The sequence below is a fragment of the Onychomys torridus genome, chromosome 15 (assembly GCF_903995425.1).
Source record: "Onychomys torridus chromosome 15, mOncTor1.1, whole genome shotgun sequence".
Taxonomy (NCBI): domain Eukaryota; kingdom Metazoa; phylum Chordata; class Mammalia; order Rodentia; family Cricetidae; genus Onychomys; species Onychomys torridus.
Genome location: NC_050457.1, coordinates 59,815,467 through 59,831,853, shown reverse-complemented (window position 1 = coordinate 59,831,853; position 16,387 = coordinate 59,815,467). Strand labels below are relative to the sequence as shown.

The window sequence follows — 16,387 nt, the reverse complement described above, 5'->3', positions numbered from 1 at the left end:
ATAGACTCACCATCTACCTTTAGAGAAGGTTTCTAACTTGCCCTGAATGCCAGCCTGTTTCTTGAATGTATGCACCTTTGATGAACAATTTTCCTCTTGGGCTTTTCATGGTGTTTCAATGTTTTTAAGATCATATGTGGGGATATTTGTAGAAATAGCCAAATTTGGCTGGCACATTCTTTGTATGATCAAAATTCATAGGGCTGGAGAAATGATTCAGTGGTTAGTAACAGTTGCTGCTTTTGTACAGGACCTAGGTTTATTTCGTGGTACCCATGTGGTAACTCACAGTCACCTATAACTCCATTTCCAGAGGATTTGATGCCCTTTTCTAGCCTCAACATGGAGCAGGCACACATGTGGTGCATATGAATCTAAGAAGTCAAAACACTCATACAAATAAAATATAATAAATACTTTTAAAAATCTGTATTTGTCCAATTTCTCCTGTAGGACTTTTATGGGAGCAAATTACATGAAATTTTCTGAATGGGTCAGGGGATATCATTGAAGACGAGACAGTGAAAGTATGGCTTTAATGAGAGCAGTTTAATGAACACATAGTAGCACATGTAAATGTCATTAAGGATAACTAACACAAACTGAATTTATGGAGGTTCTAAGTTGTTCTTTCAGTAGGAGTTCAGTGAATAGAAGTGAGGAATGGATTTTAATGGAATGGGCAGGTGTGGGACGACTCATCCCTAACAGGCTTGAGGGCCACCGGGCCCAAACAAGTAAAAAAGATACTTTCCTAGAGCCAGCCTGGATCTGCCTAAGGGCATAAGCAACAGCAGCTGAAACATGATCTGGAGATGACCTGGACCAATGAGAGGCAGCCGTGTCACACCAGCAGATGCATATTCATCAGACCTTCCCCTAGGGTGGGGTGGAGGGTATATAAGGGTTGCCTCTTCCTGAATAAACTGAGCCTGTTGTTTAGACATTCTCCTGGAGTCTGTGTGGTTTGACTCTGCGACTACTTGGCCCCCTCCCCCAAAGGGAACACAGAAAGGCCCCTGCTACAGGGAGGTGTTTTCATAGCCAATGCTTACAAGACTCAAGGAATGGGAACGAAGGTTCCACAATGAAAGCATAGAATGGAGTCTGAGCTTGCTTTGACAGCTTAATAGATATCATCTGTTATCTGAGCTGTGAGACCCATTTAAATAAATCTTGTTGACAAAGGCAAACTGAACCCATGCCATCTATAAATGAAAATTTTTTGAAGCATTTGGGTATCTGACCCATTATCTTAAGAGGTGATGTGTTTCCATCTCCTGAGTATATTTTATGCATCTCATTTCTTATCATTCTTTGTGGATTTTATATTTTAAAAAAATCAAGCAAAAGGCCCTTTCACTTGTTCTGTATGTTCTGGGTAGCCTCAGAAGGAAGGCTGGGTTCATGCTCTGTGTTAAAACTGACCAAAAAGGTAGGGTGGGGGGCAGTTTGCCCAAAGGAGTTGTGATTTCTCAAGAGTATTCTCAGCAGGAATCTCACCTTGGAGATGACAAGAGTTCAGAAAAGGCAAAACAAGAATATTCTTTCCAAAATAAACAGTGAGCACTTGGGGAGTCTTCACCCATAGCCAGGGGACACATTGAATGCTTGTGGTATAGCAATCTAGCCAGAGGTCCTCTGTCATCATAAAAGTATCATTTGATGGAGATAGGATACAATTTTATTATCCTAGTACTAGACATTTGGGATGCCAAAGGTCTCTAATAAAAGTTCCTTTGATCCTTCTGGTAAACAGAGTTTTTTCTTAGCTTGAAATTATTAGAAACCCTTGGGGGCAAGGTTGAGACTGGGGTCAGGGACAAAGACCAAGATGGCTAGAACTGAGAGATGTTGAAAGATTACATAAAGTATGAGGTCTTGTGTCATGCAGTTCATATAATAAAGATAAAATCCATAGCCACTGTATGACTTCTGTAAATCTGGTGTTGTGCTAAGCATATATTTTGGACATTGCCATTATGTAACACTCTATAAGGTGGATAATATTTTCTGTGGGATACAAAAGACAGAGAATAGGACATTAAAAATGGAAAGACAGCAGGTTAAAGAAAGAAGAGTCATAAACAGTAGATTCAAATTGAGATTTCATTTTGTCAAAATGAAAGAAAAACATGGTTTTGACCACTAACTGAGCCATTACCCCTTGGAGGTTTTGGTCATAGTTCTGGATATTCAACTGAAGGAAAAACAATTATTATTTTTCTTAGAGAAACTTGTTTTTAGTATATACTACATTTGATACCTTTCATAGTTTCTTTCATTTCATTCTTTAAAAATATGAGAACATATTAATATGCTTTATATATTACAAATGCACTCAAGTAAGAAAGCCTTTAATTTTGATTTTATTACCACAAAATTTGATTCATAAAAAAGATTTAATTTTCATTGACCTGGGGGAAAAAAAAAACAAAAAACAGATCATGTTGCTTCCTCTTGCCCCTTTCCCCAGACTTATCTCCTTATGAGGGAACAGCAATCTGGAGATAAAGTGCTCAATTTTTCTTTTTTTCACAATATGGCATGTATGCGCACGCACACATACACACACACACACACACACACACACACACACACACGCACGCACACACACACATATACACACACATGCCTGCACACACATGCCCATCCAGAGAATCCAGCATTATGTAGTTAGAAATGATAACAGGAGTCTGTAAGAATCTTAGTCACAGGATCTAAAACCAAATGTTTAGGAGATTTAAATGAGAACATTAACAAACATAAAACAAACAAAAGACAGGGCACCACATGGTGTATTATAAAGAAGAAATTTTAGTGGAAACTGTGTGTGTGCACACATGTGCATGCATGTGTATATGTGTGGGGTAGTCTCTGTGTATATATATATATATACATTAAAGGACATGTGAAAATGTATGAATGTGGCATGTGTGTGTTATGTGTGTGGATATAAATGTGCATGTATGTACATGTGCATGTGTATGGATTTATTTTCTTTTATGTCTGAGAGACAAGTCAAGTTTTTTCTACTTGTACCTAGTATAATATATTCCCAGTGGCAATGGATATACCAGGCACATACTGAAAACATGAATACACTGAATTTGTCTCAGGTAGCTAGAGGAAACTTCACAGTGTTCAAACATCTCTTAGTTCTTTGAATTAAAAAAATCTGCTATCTGCAGAAAGAATTGAGAAATCTATCCAAACATGCACCCTGGGATTAAAATGACTTCCTGAAGCATCTCTAGTCTCCCTGCAGTCTTCCATCCCACTCTCTAGTGCCCTTTCTGTTCCCTCTACCCCAGGTCAAGTCTCTGTGAGTTTGGCAAACTGACATAGCCCTGAGAGTCCCTGAGTCCCTCAAACGATTTTATGTGATGAACATTGATTCTTCTCTCAAATAATTTCTATGCAGTTCCAACTTCCCAATATCTAGACAACCTCATAAACATAGATCAGGGTCAGAGAAAGCTGCTCTGTCTTTCATGTTATGGACTTCTATCTTCATAGTTTCAGCCTGAGGAGGACAGAGGCAAGGAAACCTGGCAGGTGTACAGGAAGACGCTCGGCGCAGAAGACTTTCCATAGCATGACTTCTGTTCCTTCTGTGCTTTATTTTATCTTGGTATATATTGATTTTATGAAGGTCGTGTATTGGCAAAGGGATGTTACTGCACTTTATCATCTAGAACTATGTGATTATCATTTATTTCTTAAAATACTATTGCACAGTAAAAAGTTTGGGCCAGTAATTTTACTTCTGTCTCCACTTTCCCAAAGACAATTTACACACACACACACACACACACACACACACATCACCACTTTTAAAATTTACAGTCTCTCAACAAGAATGGATTACTTCTGACTTATAATTTGAATGCCATTTACCAAAGTTCTTGCATGCTTCTTCATTTCTTCTCACATAGATCTGTTTCCAGTCAGCTTGAAAACTATGAAAGATTTCTTGTGGGTCTCTTGCAAATTAGTGGGAAAAATTCATTTACTAAAAAAAATGAATAGAGTGAATATTATCTCCCTCACAGTAAAATCAATCTCAATCTTCAGTCTTAATATCAAGAGTACTTACTTATAATTATAACAAACTTCCCAGAGAAACATTTAAAACAGGTTATTACATATTATTCCTATATTGTATGCATATATACACAGACATACACATTCACATACATTCAGACATATGAACACACACACACACACACACTCATGCACACATCACATCACTACCATCCTTATTAAGGCTCACTAAAAATCTTCATTTCCTTAACCTTTCCTCTTTCTCTACTCATAAAGTAAATATTCATAAGGTGAAAATGTTTTTCTTTGCATTGTGCCATTATTTAATGCAATGCACTAACAAATTTGAAAATTGTGTTTCAGTGTTAGTGATAATATCCATACAAACTGAGTGTTCTTTATAAACATGGTGGACAGAATGTGCTTATGATACCTCACAACTCAAGAAGGGAAATTTTTTGCTATTTTCCATATTTTTAAGGAAGGAATCATACTTAATGCCTAAATATTTAAATGACCCTCAAGTTGTTTCTGTTTAGTAAAATATACTTAGTAACCTGACTCTTAAACTTGCTCCATTTGTGTGACTGCTGTGACCTCGCTAGATTTAGATTAGTAAATCCAGGACTTTTGGGAATTCTATTTTCTATCCATACATCATCTCACCAGCTCTATTTTAGCTATGCAGCAAATGATTTATTTGCAGACTAATCTGGATTTATTTTGTTTTCACTATCATAATAATAGTATATAAGAACGTGTCTTTAATTCTAAATTTTGTTTTTGTTTTTGTTTTTAATTTGGACTGGAGCCTGAATGTGAGAAGTAAGTACCCTATTGTTGAATTACATTTCCAACTCAGGTATTTCTTCCTGAAACACAAAATCTTTTAGTGTATTTCAACAAGCACAACACCAATCTGAGGGTTTAAATGATGACTGACTTTTACTAATATTTAGATATAGATTTAGGATATGATTTATGTCCTCAAGGGTCCCTTCATGAAAATATAATCCCAATGAAAGGATATTAAATTGTAGAAACTACATGCAGATGCTAATTAAGATTAGATAAATCACTGGGATATAGTCTGTGATTGAATTCTGGTGACTTCATTAGAAGATTAAGAGTTTAGCAATAGTGGAGAGGTGCCTAAGCTGGCCTACCCGGGTAATTAGATTGGTGAATACCCTAACTATCATCATAGAGCCTTTATCCAGTAACTGATAGAAGCAGATGCAGAGATTCACAAGCCAAGCACCAAGAAGAGCTCAGGAGTCCCATCAAAGAGAGCGAAGAAGGGTTATGCAAGCAAGGGTTGTCAAGAACATGATGAGAAAATCCAGAGACAATTGAGCTGAGCTCATAGGAACCCATGAAATTTAAAACAAATGCTGTGGAACCTGCATTGGATACAGTTGTGTAGCTGGGTCTGTTTGAGGAGCCCCTGGCAGTGTGATCAGGTCCTATCCCTGGTGCATGAGATGCCTTTTTGGAGCCCATTCCCTACGGTGGGATACCTTTCTCAGCCTTGATGCAGTGGGAGGGGCTTGGACCTGCCTCACCTGAATATACCAGGCCTTGCTGACTCACCATGGGAGCTCCTAACTTTTTAGAGGAGGGATGGGATGAGGGGGAGGAGAAATGAGAGGAAGATCTATTGTTAGTGTGTAAAATGAGTGAAAAATTCTTAAATAAAAAAGAAGATACAGAGGAAACAGAGGTACCACAGACACACGTGCTTTCTGCAACCTCGGGACTCTGGGAGGCTGATGACAGAAACCAGAACTAGCCTCTCATATGGGGCATCTAGAAATGCAAGTCTAGAAGTTCAAGGCCAGATAATCTTTTCATCTTGTTTTCTGGTGTTAGCACTAGATAATAGGCTGATACATACATCAAAGTATAATTTATTTAGAGCAGAAGACAACAATGACTAAGGAGGCACCAATTTTCAAACTTCACTGAAGTCAGAGGAAATGCAGGGGACAGTCTCTGAATAAATTCAAACTGCACTGTTCAACAGGGAGGGATGGAGCTGCCTGGGGTGTGAATCTAGATTCTAGTTTTCCAGAACGCATTAGAGCATTACAATGTAGTGAACTAGGGTTGCCTGGAATTCTTCCAACTGGGGAAAGGAAGGACCGTAGATGGGAGGATCACCTGAGTGAAAGAGGGGTTGGGGGAGAAAGAGATTAAATTATGGGGAATATAGAGTTTACAGAGACTCGATGAAATTGTCTGGGTAAGTAGTTTTCCGTATGAAAGAACCAGTGCATCTCATTTACTGCTTTGCTAATGACTATAGAATTCCATTCCTCAGACCCATGTGAAGATCTTGAATAACTAATACTAAACTTCATGTGATCTTCAGAAGTACAGTAACCAGAATCCGGAGTCCTGACAACAATGCTAGAAATCTTTCCAGTGAGTTTCCCACCAAAGACAGAGTGAATCAATTTGGTAAGCAAAATATTTTAATTTTTCTGCATCGCTTCATATCAAGCCATCACATCTCCTGAATAATAAGATACCACTGCAAAAACAATGGAAAACAAAGGCAAGAGAGAAGAGCTTTTGTCTACTGAGTGGCAAATGTTTATTTTACATTAATAGTCACCGAAACTGTAATGAAACAGACACAGGAAGTAGCAGTCATGGTTTTATACCTTGCAGCTGTTCAGGATGTAGGATAACATAAGCTATGAGCTTGAAGTACATTGTCCTATTTTAATGGAACCAGTGTGACACTTTTATCACTTCATACAGAAGCACTTTGTGCCTAAATTTGGGCAGGACTCCCCATTTCTATGCCTTCAAATCAAGGTATATTTACACAGCTTTCTGCTTTGAAATGTTTTTTAAAAGCAAAATGGCTCAGCATCCAGGAAGAAAAAATTCCTGATGTCTAATGATACTTCTTAACAAAAACAGAAAAAGAAAACCTGACATATCCAACTAGTTTGCTATTTTTTTTATCATGAGCTATTACCCTGTTATGTTTATAATATGTTCCTCCTTAGACAGTAGTCACAACATTTATCTTTGCATTATGCTCCTCTCTGCTTTTCAGATGTTTGCCTTTAGGGGCACTGATAAAACACACACACACATATACAAAGCCATTATATTTTGTGGGCCTGCATTAAAAATCACATCTCCTCCTGACAAGCTATTTAAAATGTCATTTGTGCCTTGTGAAGGCTTTTAGAAAAATCCAGAGACCTAGACCCAGGTGACCCAAACTGTGTTTCTGCAAGGATTGCAATTTCCTTTTGAGGATTATGGTTCCAGGGAAGATTGCTTCTAAATATCTGTGAGAGAAATTCATTCCAAAATTAATGCTGTTGTTTGCTATATATTGATTTTTAGAGCATTTCACCTAATGCCATGTAAAAGACAACTAATAAAATGAACTTTAATTATGGTAATATTAAATGTATCCATGTCATCATTCCCTAAGCATGCAAGGTCAACATGTACCCATTCAAGCTGTGCTGGCAGTTACTAATTCACAAGTACAGCAAGTTTCTATTGTTTGCCTGACCAACTATATTTTTCTAAAGATTACAAATGCTAAGAATAAGAACAAATGTAATTCCATGGTAATAAATATTGTCCATTTATGAAATAAGGAACCACAAAGGGCCACTTTTGAAGATAGTGGGCTTCAACTTTAAATATTCATGTTCATTGATTACAAATGGATGAGAAATGCTATCCTATTATTACACAGATAAGAACTAATTGGAATAAGTGACCTTTACTCAATGTGTGTGAAAATTTTGTATTACTCACTTAAAGACAAGAAAGATATCTACGCAGTCTTTAAGGTCGATGTGATGTTTCAAATGTAACAATCAGATTTCAGTGGTTATAAACATAGTGGAAGTTTATATTATTCTAGTTATTGCCAGCTTCTTAATTTGCTAACATTGTACAGAGACAACATGTGTGCTAAACATTTTTTTCTTAAATCGCGGCAACTAAGTTGTCAAAGTAGAAGTAAGAGATTGTTTTATGAAAAAAATGACTTCATTTTTGAGAGGAAACTCAGTTAATATTTTCACCAAATATTTATATATATATATCGCTGGGAACACAGCATGAACAAGAAATGTACAGTATCTCCATCACATCCAGATCTTATTATTATTAAACAATGAAATGGCGTCTGTGATTCACACAGAACAGGAATAAAGTCTACTATGAAAACTTACAAGAGTTTTGATCATTGAGGGTTTTACAAAGTAAAAAATGCATAGTAATATGTCAGATGAAGTTTTAGAGTTAAAAAGAAAGATGTTGACCATGGCTGGGTCAATGTGTGATGAAGATTAGGCCAATGAGGGGGGAGGAGCCATCAGACCTTGAACACAGAGGATTTCAAAAATATTTTTATTACCATCTAAAGGAGAGGGAAGCCATATAGGAAGCCCTAAGATAAGGAAAATGTTTACCTATTTATATTTGTATTTGAGCAATCAATTCTTTATCAGTGTTGGGCATTCTTTTGTGGAGGACAGAATTGTAGTAAAGTGACCATATGGGAGTGACAGATTATGGTGACAGGAGATATGGAAAGGTGAGGATAAAAATCTATGTGAGGGGAGATTTAGAAAGCAGACAGAAAGGTCCAGATGTTTATTAGACACACAGGCTGGAATAGTGCTAGTGGAAAATGTGCTGGTTGTATTTATAACTTGATACACCAGGTAGGGTATAGTCTGTATTGTTTCAGTTGAAAAGAAATAAAAGTAGAAAGATTAAGAAGTGAAATAGAAAGATGCATTCACCCTGAGAGTTCTCAACCTTGTCCCTGCTTCTGGCAGTCCTCATTCCTTCCTTTAGAAAACAGCTCTGAGTACATGATAGACCCCACCTCAGTGGTCAAAGTATGGCCTGTTCTTCTTAGAGCTCATGGGCACGTTGCAGAAACCATCAATAAACAGAATTTAGTAAATGTGAGATTAAAAAGTAGGACAGAGTGTCACATTTTGGATAAAATGAAAAAAAAAAAAAACTTGAATGAAGAAATAAGCTCATACATGTAATTTCAGTGAAAATCAACAATGGCATTGAGACAGAACTGCACAGAGGCTATATGACAATTCACCAGTTTTGCTCACAGTTTGCTCAGAGCTGAGAAAAGATACTTGTTAAATCTCATCAACCTGTAACCTTGAAAGACTAGACAAGTTAAATTCAGTCACTAAAAAATACATTGCATCGTTTTCATTATTATGGGGTAGAGAAGGAAGATGGGGTAATGTGAGAGCCATATACTTCATCTACAAGGAGCACCACCCTTCCTGGAGAGGATGTTAGAAGTTTAAGGTCTTGGTTGAAAGTTCATGGGGAGGCCTTACCTTTTCAGAGGAGGGGATGGAGGGTGGGCTGTGGGGAAAGCCCAGGGGAGGAGTGGGAGAAGGGATGAGAGGGGGATCCGTGGTTGGTATGTAAAATGAATAAAAAAATCCATAATGAAAAGGAAGTTTAAGGTCTCAAACAGGCAAGATGGCTTAGCTCATAAAGCTTCTTGCTGCCAAGCTTGAAAACCCAAGACCTGAGTTTGGTCTGTTGAGCCTATATGGTAAAAGAAGAGAATGACTTTACTCATGTTCTTTTTTAACCATGATAACTAACCTGTTATATGTTAATACTCACACAAGCATGTAAATATGTGTGTGCATGTGAAAGTACACACACACACACAAATACATTAATGTGATGAAAATTTAAAACAAAGAAATACATTATCTGAAACCATGACACAGAAATCCTAAGAAGAATCTGCAGAGAAATGTCATGCCCCTTTGTGTATTAAAGTGGCTTGTTGACAAAAGCAATACTCTGCATTTCTCTGTCAGCATCACCTGGGAATAATTATGATCCCAGCCACTAGGACGCATTTCTATATACACTGATTTTATCATGTCTCTAAACTTTGCTTCTTCATTTTTCCCCTCAATCTACTAAATGAGGTAAAAGGAAAATCTGCTGCTATAATTCACTATAAGTTTCTACATGGAGAATCATAAAGTTATGTAGCTTGGACTATGGAAAACAGTGGATTTAGTTGCTGAAAATAATTGATTATTTCTGTGTAGAGAGGTAAATAGATAGAACCCAACAAAGAATATCCTGGTCAGAATTTACAATTAGAATATTTAAATCCTATATAAAAACATGAATGTGCTTATAGGAAGTAGATTCAACTTTAAAATGAAGGGCATTTTCTCCAAGATAGTCAAACTATATTCATTATGCAGATAGCCAAAAAAATCATCCAAAGTGAATAGTTCATGTCTGAACAAGGACTCAATCTTACAGGCTCTTAAGCATATTCTAAGCTCATGTTTGCCCATACAGAATGAGTGGCTATACTTTAAGTAGCTATGGCTGCATTTTAACATAACTCTACTGGGAATAATAATGATCCCAGCCATTATTATGATCATAGAAAAAACAGTTTAAGTATTTTCTACCCTGTAATCCAGTCAGTTGTTCAATAAATACAAACAGTAACTCTATGTTTTAAAGCTGTAACTTCCTTCGGTGTTCTTCAGAAAGAATCAAAAGAAAGGATTCAATTGCAAGTTTAGTCCTCTGTCCAAAGTAGGAAGCTTTCTCTAAATTGACCAATGGAAATCCAATGGAAGAAGTTTTATTTTCTTAATGTAAAGGTTCTGCTGTAAGTACAGTGTAAAGAGCCAGACCCCAAGAATTATGTCCACATATTTTTTTGCTGCCATAAGGATATAACAATGATCTCTCCTAGATAAGTCAAGTGAAGGATGAAGAGAAATGCTTCTTCCTTTTCACATTACTATTATTTTCAGAACACTTGACAGATTATGAGTTAGACCAATTATCTCTCCTTTCTCTGTCACAACAGATTTATAGGAGAGATACTATAATTATTACCATTTCACAGAACACAAGAACAAAGCTTAGCTACCTTAACTATTTGTCCAAGGCTATAGAGCAAGGGCATGCTCTGAATGGGGTCAGGCTTTGAGCAAGGTTACATGTAGAACATGTACCTATAGATGTATGTACTCTACTTCCTGACTAGAAAGATGATAGCTATATAAGTTATTAAGTCCATTACAATGTTTAATTTACAAAGATGTTTTCCCAATTTTAATTGGTGAGTTGAACTTACACCACTATGAGGAAAAAATGGGGAAAGTTGGAAAATGTCTCAGTATTTTATAGCCTATTATAACATATAAGACTTAACTTATGTTAACTATCTTAAATGTGCCACTTATATATGATTTCTCCAGATTGTCATCTTTGTGACTCTCAAATTTATCTCAGGCCCCTTATAGCATAACAGCCACAAAGCAATTTCTATTTAAAGTCAACAGTACAGATACCCAGTGTCAGTAGGTACTCTCGCAATGACTGAGAGACTAGTTAAATTTACTTCTGGTCTAAAAGGTGAAGACCACCTAATCTTGATCTAAGTAGCTCTGATTTCAACCTGCAAACTATTTTCTGCTTTTGTTGTTGCAAGGCAACTCATTACTTACCATATGCATATGTTAGGAATAAATTAATAGCTGTGCATACAAATTCTCTGTTAGCTTATATAAATGTAGAATGGGCCAAAAAATTTATGAATCAGTAAAACTAAGATGATTAAATTCTGCTTATTGATATAGATTACTGTTGCATGTGTGAAAGTGTGTGTGTGTATGTATGTGTGTGTGGATGTGTATGTAATATACACACACACATTCTTGATTACCTTTCTAATGATTGTTGGACCTTGTGCAATAGCTAGTACAATCTGTATTTAAAATATTTTTTCACCTGTATTTTGTATTGTCTGAGTATATGTATGTATGTCATAGTCATGTAGGTGCCTATGGAGGCCAAAAACAGGCAATGAATCCACTGGAACTTGAATTACAGAAATTTTGTGAGCCATTTGTCATTGATATTAGGAAACAAATTTGGTTTCTTTGTTTGTTTGTTTGTTTGTTTGTTTGTTGCCAGAGCAGTAAGTGCTCTTATGTTCTAAGTCATGTTTCTAGATACTCTAGTTTTTAACAGATAATTGGAACAAAAGATAATATCACACATCACAGTCATATGTGCTAACTTACACTTGCAATTTTAGGGCAGCCTTGGGTTTGGCAGCGAATCATATTAAGTTTTCCAGCTTAATATTAATTTTATGGCATCTCCATTTTTATCAAGTAACATTGCACCTATTTTTATATAGAAATACGGGTGTTGCTAAAATATAGACATAGACATTGTTTCTTAATATAAGAATGTTTACATAAGTTGAAAAATAGCAAATAAACTTTGTTAAATTTAAATAAAATTTGTTAAATCTATTAAATGCTGTTTTCTTTTATTTGATTTCACTTCTCACATTCATTTCCAAATAAGAATATCTCTGTATTGCCTAATATTTTACTTGTCTTTGGGTGAATATGGATTATTCTTAGCTTCTGTTTAATCTCAGTTCTCTAAAAGTGACTCTGGATTTAAATCATTATGCATATGTATGTGTTTGTATGTGTGTGAGGGTGTGGAAGAGAGTGTGTTGAGATTTGATATTAGGGACTCACATACATGAAGCAAATGCTCTACCATTGAGCTTTAGTCCCATTCTAAATTTCATGAAGTTGTAACAGGTCTTTGCTTTTAAGAACTGCTTTATTCTGTGTCAATTTGGGCCATGAAATTCTTTCTGATGTTGCAGAAGGAATACATTCCAATCAAGCAAATGGAAATTGAGAATCCATGTAGCTCCTAGATGTATAATGACAGGTGGCAATAATATAGTAAGATGGAGAAAAGTAAATCATACATTCTACCTAAAATAAATAGCTAAATTCCCTTTAAATTATTTTAATTAATTTATTTATTTAGTGTGTGTATGTGTGTGTGCAAATGTACATCCATGCATCAATGTACATAAGTGTGCTACAGTGTACATGTGAAGATGAGAAGACAATTTGCAGGAATCCTTTCTCTCAGTACACCATTTGGGAATTAAACTCAGATTCCCAGCCTTGGTGGCAAACACTTTTACCTGCTGAGATCTTTAAGACTTGAACTACTAATTTCCACTTGCTCACAAGACTTTCTCCATTCCCTCACTTATTCATAAGATAAAAAATTAATAAAAAAAAACAGCAACAGTAAAAGTCCTTTGTTTTCATGTTTGTGTAAATACATTAGAACACACTATATCTATTCTTTGATGGCCACACACTTAATTGACCAGAATATCCCATAAAAGCTTTGAAGGTTTGAAGGTTTGAAGTTACCATCAGCTTGAACTAGTCCATGGGATAGTCTATAATACAGAACTCATGCTAGCAGTAAGAAATGATTTAATATTAAACATGTTTTGGTTATTTGCCTCTTTATCTAGTTTGATTAAAAGAATAGGGGTGAATAAAGCTACCCTGGGTAGTGATTATAATGAAGACAATTTTCCACAGTTATCTTTAAATCTTGGAGAAGCCACCCTATCCCAACAAAGAGATAGACATCTTGGTGCAACAGAAATAGCAAATTATCTTCAGGCATTGGTTGAAAACACAGACAACTACCAAGAAGACAAGCCTACAGTCCTTCTGAAAATATTTAATTCCTGTGTAGGAAGCAATAGCAACAGCATTGGCCTGAATAGCTCCCATGGGGAATTGCAGAAGCATAGGGAATTAATACAAACAGTGTTCTGACATCTTTATAAGACTTCCCATCTCAAGATATCTATGGAATGAAAGTGGAGCCAACATTTGGGAAATATGACTTTTCACTTTAAAAACACATTTGGCATATCATGACAAATAATACACACAAAGCAGTTAGATATTTTGTTTGCACTTTAATATTTCAGATTAGTTATTGAAATTCCATACAAAAAGTAATATAACAGCATGCAATTGTATTTTAAATAGTGTATTTAATTATTTAAAATGATTTTACGGTAATTGACCCACACAATAGCAAGGTATACAGTCACTATTCTTCCATGTTAAGAGTGATAATCAATAGAGCCTCTGTAAAATTTAATGAACAAAATATTGTGTTTATCTTGATCATATTGCCCATAGCGTGGTAACAGTACTTCAGGCTATATTTACATGTGCCAACTAAAGAGGAACTGGAAAAGTTTACATAATTCAAGTTAACATTGGAAAAAGTTCTACCATGATCTTTCTAGGTACCTTGAACAAATTGCAAAGAGGAAAGGATACAGAAGAAACAAGATGAACTATTTTACTGAAAGTAGGTGGATAATTGCCCTAAACTATGTGTGACCTGTTAACCTAACCTCAATTTGCTATAGGTGGATAACAAAAATAACCTCAGAAATAACATACCTAGAAGTTGAGATTTCAACATATATCCTTAAATTACCTTCCTTAAAAATAAACATTTCAGAAAGCAGTATTCTCTTTTCAAAACTTACCTAATAAGAGAATTCCGTCTATATTGTATAAGGACTATACATTATGCCATTAGAATAATCAGTCCTGTAGCTTAATTTCTCTGAAAAATTTATCGGACACTGTTCACATTAAATTTCAGTTTTGAAATGCACACTTTTAAACTCCCAGAGATCCAGCCCTGCGTCCTTACACCTAAAGGAAGTGCAGAGACGTTGCTGAAGTAGAGACCTGTACAGGATCTCAGAAAGTATTTGCAAATGAATTTCTTTACCCTCAAGAAGGTTTCAGAGCCCAGTTTTATCTCTGACATGAGGGAACAATGCAAGCAAAATCAAGTTACCTTGGCACCCTGCAGGTCTCTTATCAGATTATTAAAGGAGGAAAAGAAGTCATCCACCTTTTCACATAACCTTTTATATTCTTTTGATGAAAAGCAGAACTATCAGATTTGATAAGAACGCCTCTGAAATTCCATTATCCCCAAATGCCTGCTCACATCCAGGACACTTGCTTGTAAAACTAAGCCTTGCCCTGCCATAGACAGCCACTTACTGCAGTGCAGAATGTCAGCGCAGACAGTAAGAACTTTCCGTGCAGAGATACCGCGCGATGCAGCCAGTCAGGCGCAGCACCACTTACCTTAATTGAAATACTCTCCGTGATCAAGTGAGAAATCCTTCAGATCAACCGTGAAAGGAGGGGAGATCGAAGTTTTCAATCAACACCCACAGAGTGGCAGCGCGCTGTACTCCTTTGCCTCTGTTTATGCCAAGCTCCTCGCTGTCTGAAGGGAGAAAAAGATCAGCTGAAATCCTTGGAGATTCCCAGTGAGTAAATGAGGACTGAGCGATGTTTTCTAGCGGGAGTTTCTCCGTTAGCTTGCACTGTTTGCAAGCTCCCTAACTGCTGTGATGGACGCCTGTCAGGTCCCTGGAGCCAGGCGGTATTCATTGACCTGATTAGCAGGCAACGCTCCCTGCGTGCAGGCAAAGCATGAGGAGGGGTTGTGGGTCTCCTGGGAATCAGAAAAGGAACCAAGGCCACTTGGGAAACTGGTCTTTCTCAGCCTGATGGATAAACTACAACTATGACTATAATTTATAGGGTGATTAGACACAGTGTTAGCCATTGCAGGACTTCAGCAAATCGGCTTTCTCCAGCTGATTTCGCAAGATGCCTTCGTGTTAGATATAAGGCGCAGTGAGACAATTACTAGACTGCTCGGGCTGATTTGTAAGCCAAGCCTAAAGCTAAACATGTTTAAAGCAATGTGATAAAAAAGATAGCTGGATTTGCCTTTGCCCCGAGCCTGCTACATATATCAACCTTTGTCTAACTAAAATGACTTTAAAGGTTTATTACAGCCCTCCAGAGGGCAACTCTCTGACTTGTAAAAAGGTAGGATTCATACTAAATAAGCATATCTGGCAGTTTTGTAAGACACAAGCATACAAACCAAAGCATGCAAAACAGAGTGCTGCCCCTGCACTCCTTCGAGTAGCATTTTTATATTAACATCACATTTCCAAAAAAAGGTTTATGTGGTTACCCAGAGTAACAACAGAAGAGTCTAGGACACCTAACAGAGACATCTTCGCTATTATCTGTAAAGGCTGGTGGAAGGAAAGAAATAGCAACAAGGGTATTTGTATCCAAGGGAATAAATACCCAGTGACTGTTCAAATGAAGTGGGGTATCTCTACCTACCTGCTGCACCTCATCCATCATCCACCCTTTTGATCACTTCTCAGTATCCTCTACTCTCTCACATCCAAAGTTCCTTGGTCCCCAGAGAGATTTAATGCTCTGGGAAAAGGTCACGGAACTGAATGTTGAAGCCCAAATGGTTAATTTTTGACAGCTCTCACTTTTGCAGGAGAAAATTATGCAAATAACATAAAAAGAAC

At 36.7% G+C, this 16,387-nt stretch overlaps 1 protein-coding gene across 2 annotated transcripts in view; it reads right to left on the bottom strand.

The window, feature by feature from the left end:
- Cdh12 (cadherin 12) overlaps window positions 1–16,387 on the bottom strand; it is a 684,197-nt gene that overhangs the window by 403,608 nt on the left and 264,202 nt on the right. For both annotated transcript variants that reach the window (XM_036206975.1, XM_036206976.1), the window contains one exon: window positions 15,120–15,264. The gene's annotated coding sequence lies outside the window, so the exon portion shown is untranslated. The remainder of the gene's footprint in view (window positions 1–15,119; window positions 15,265–16,387) is intronic.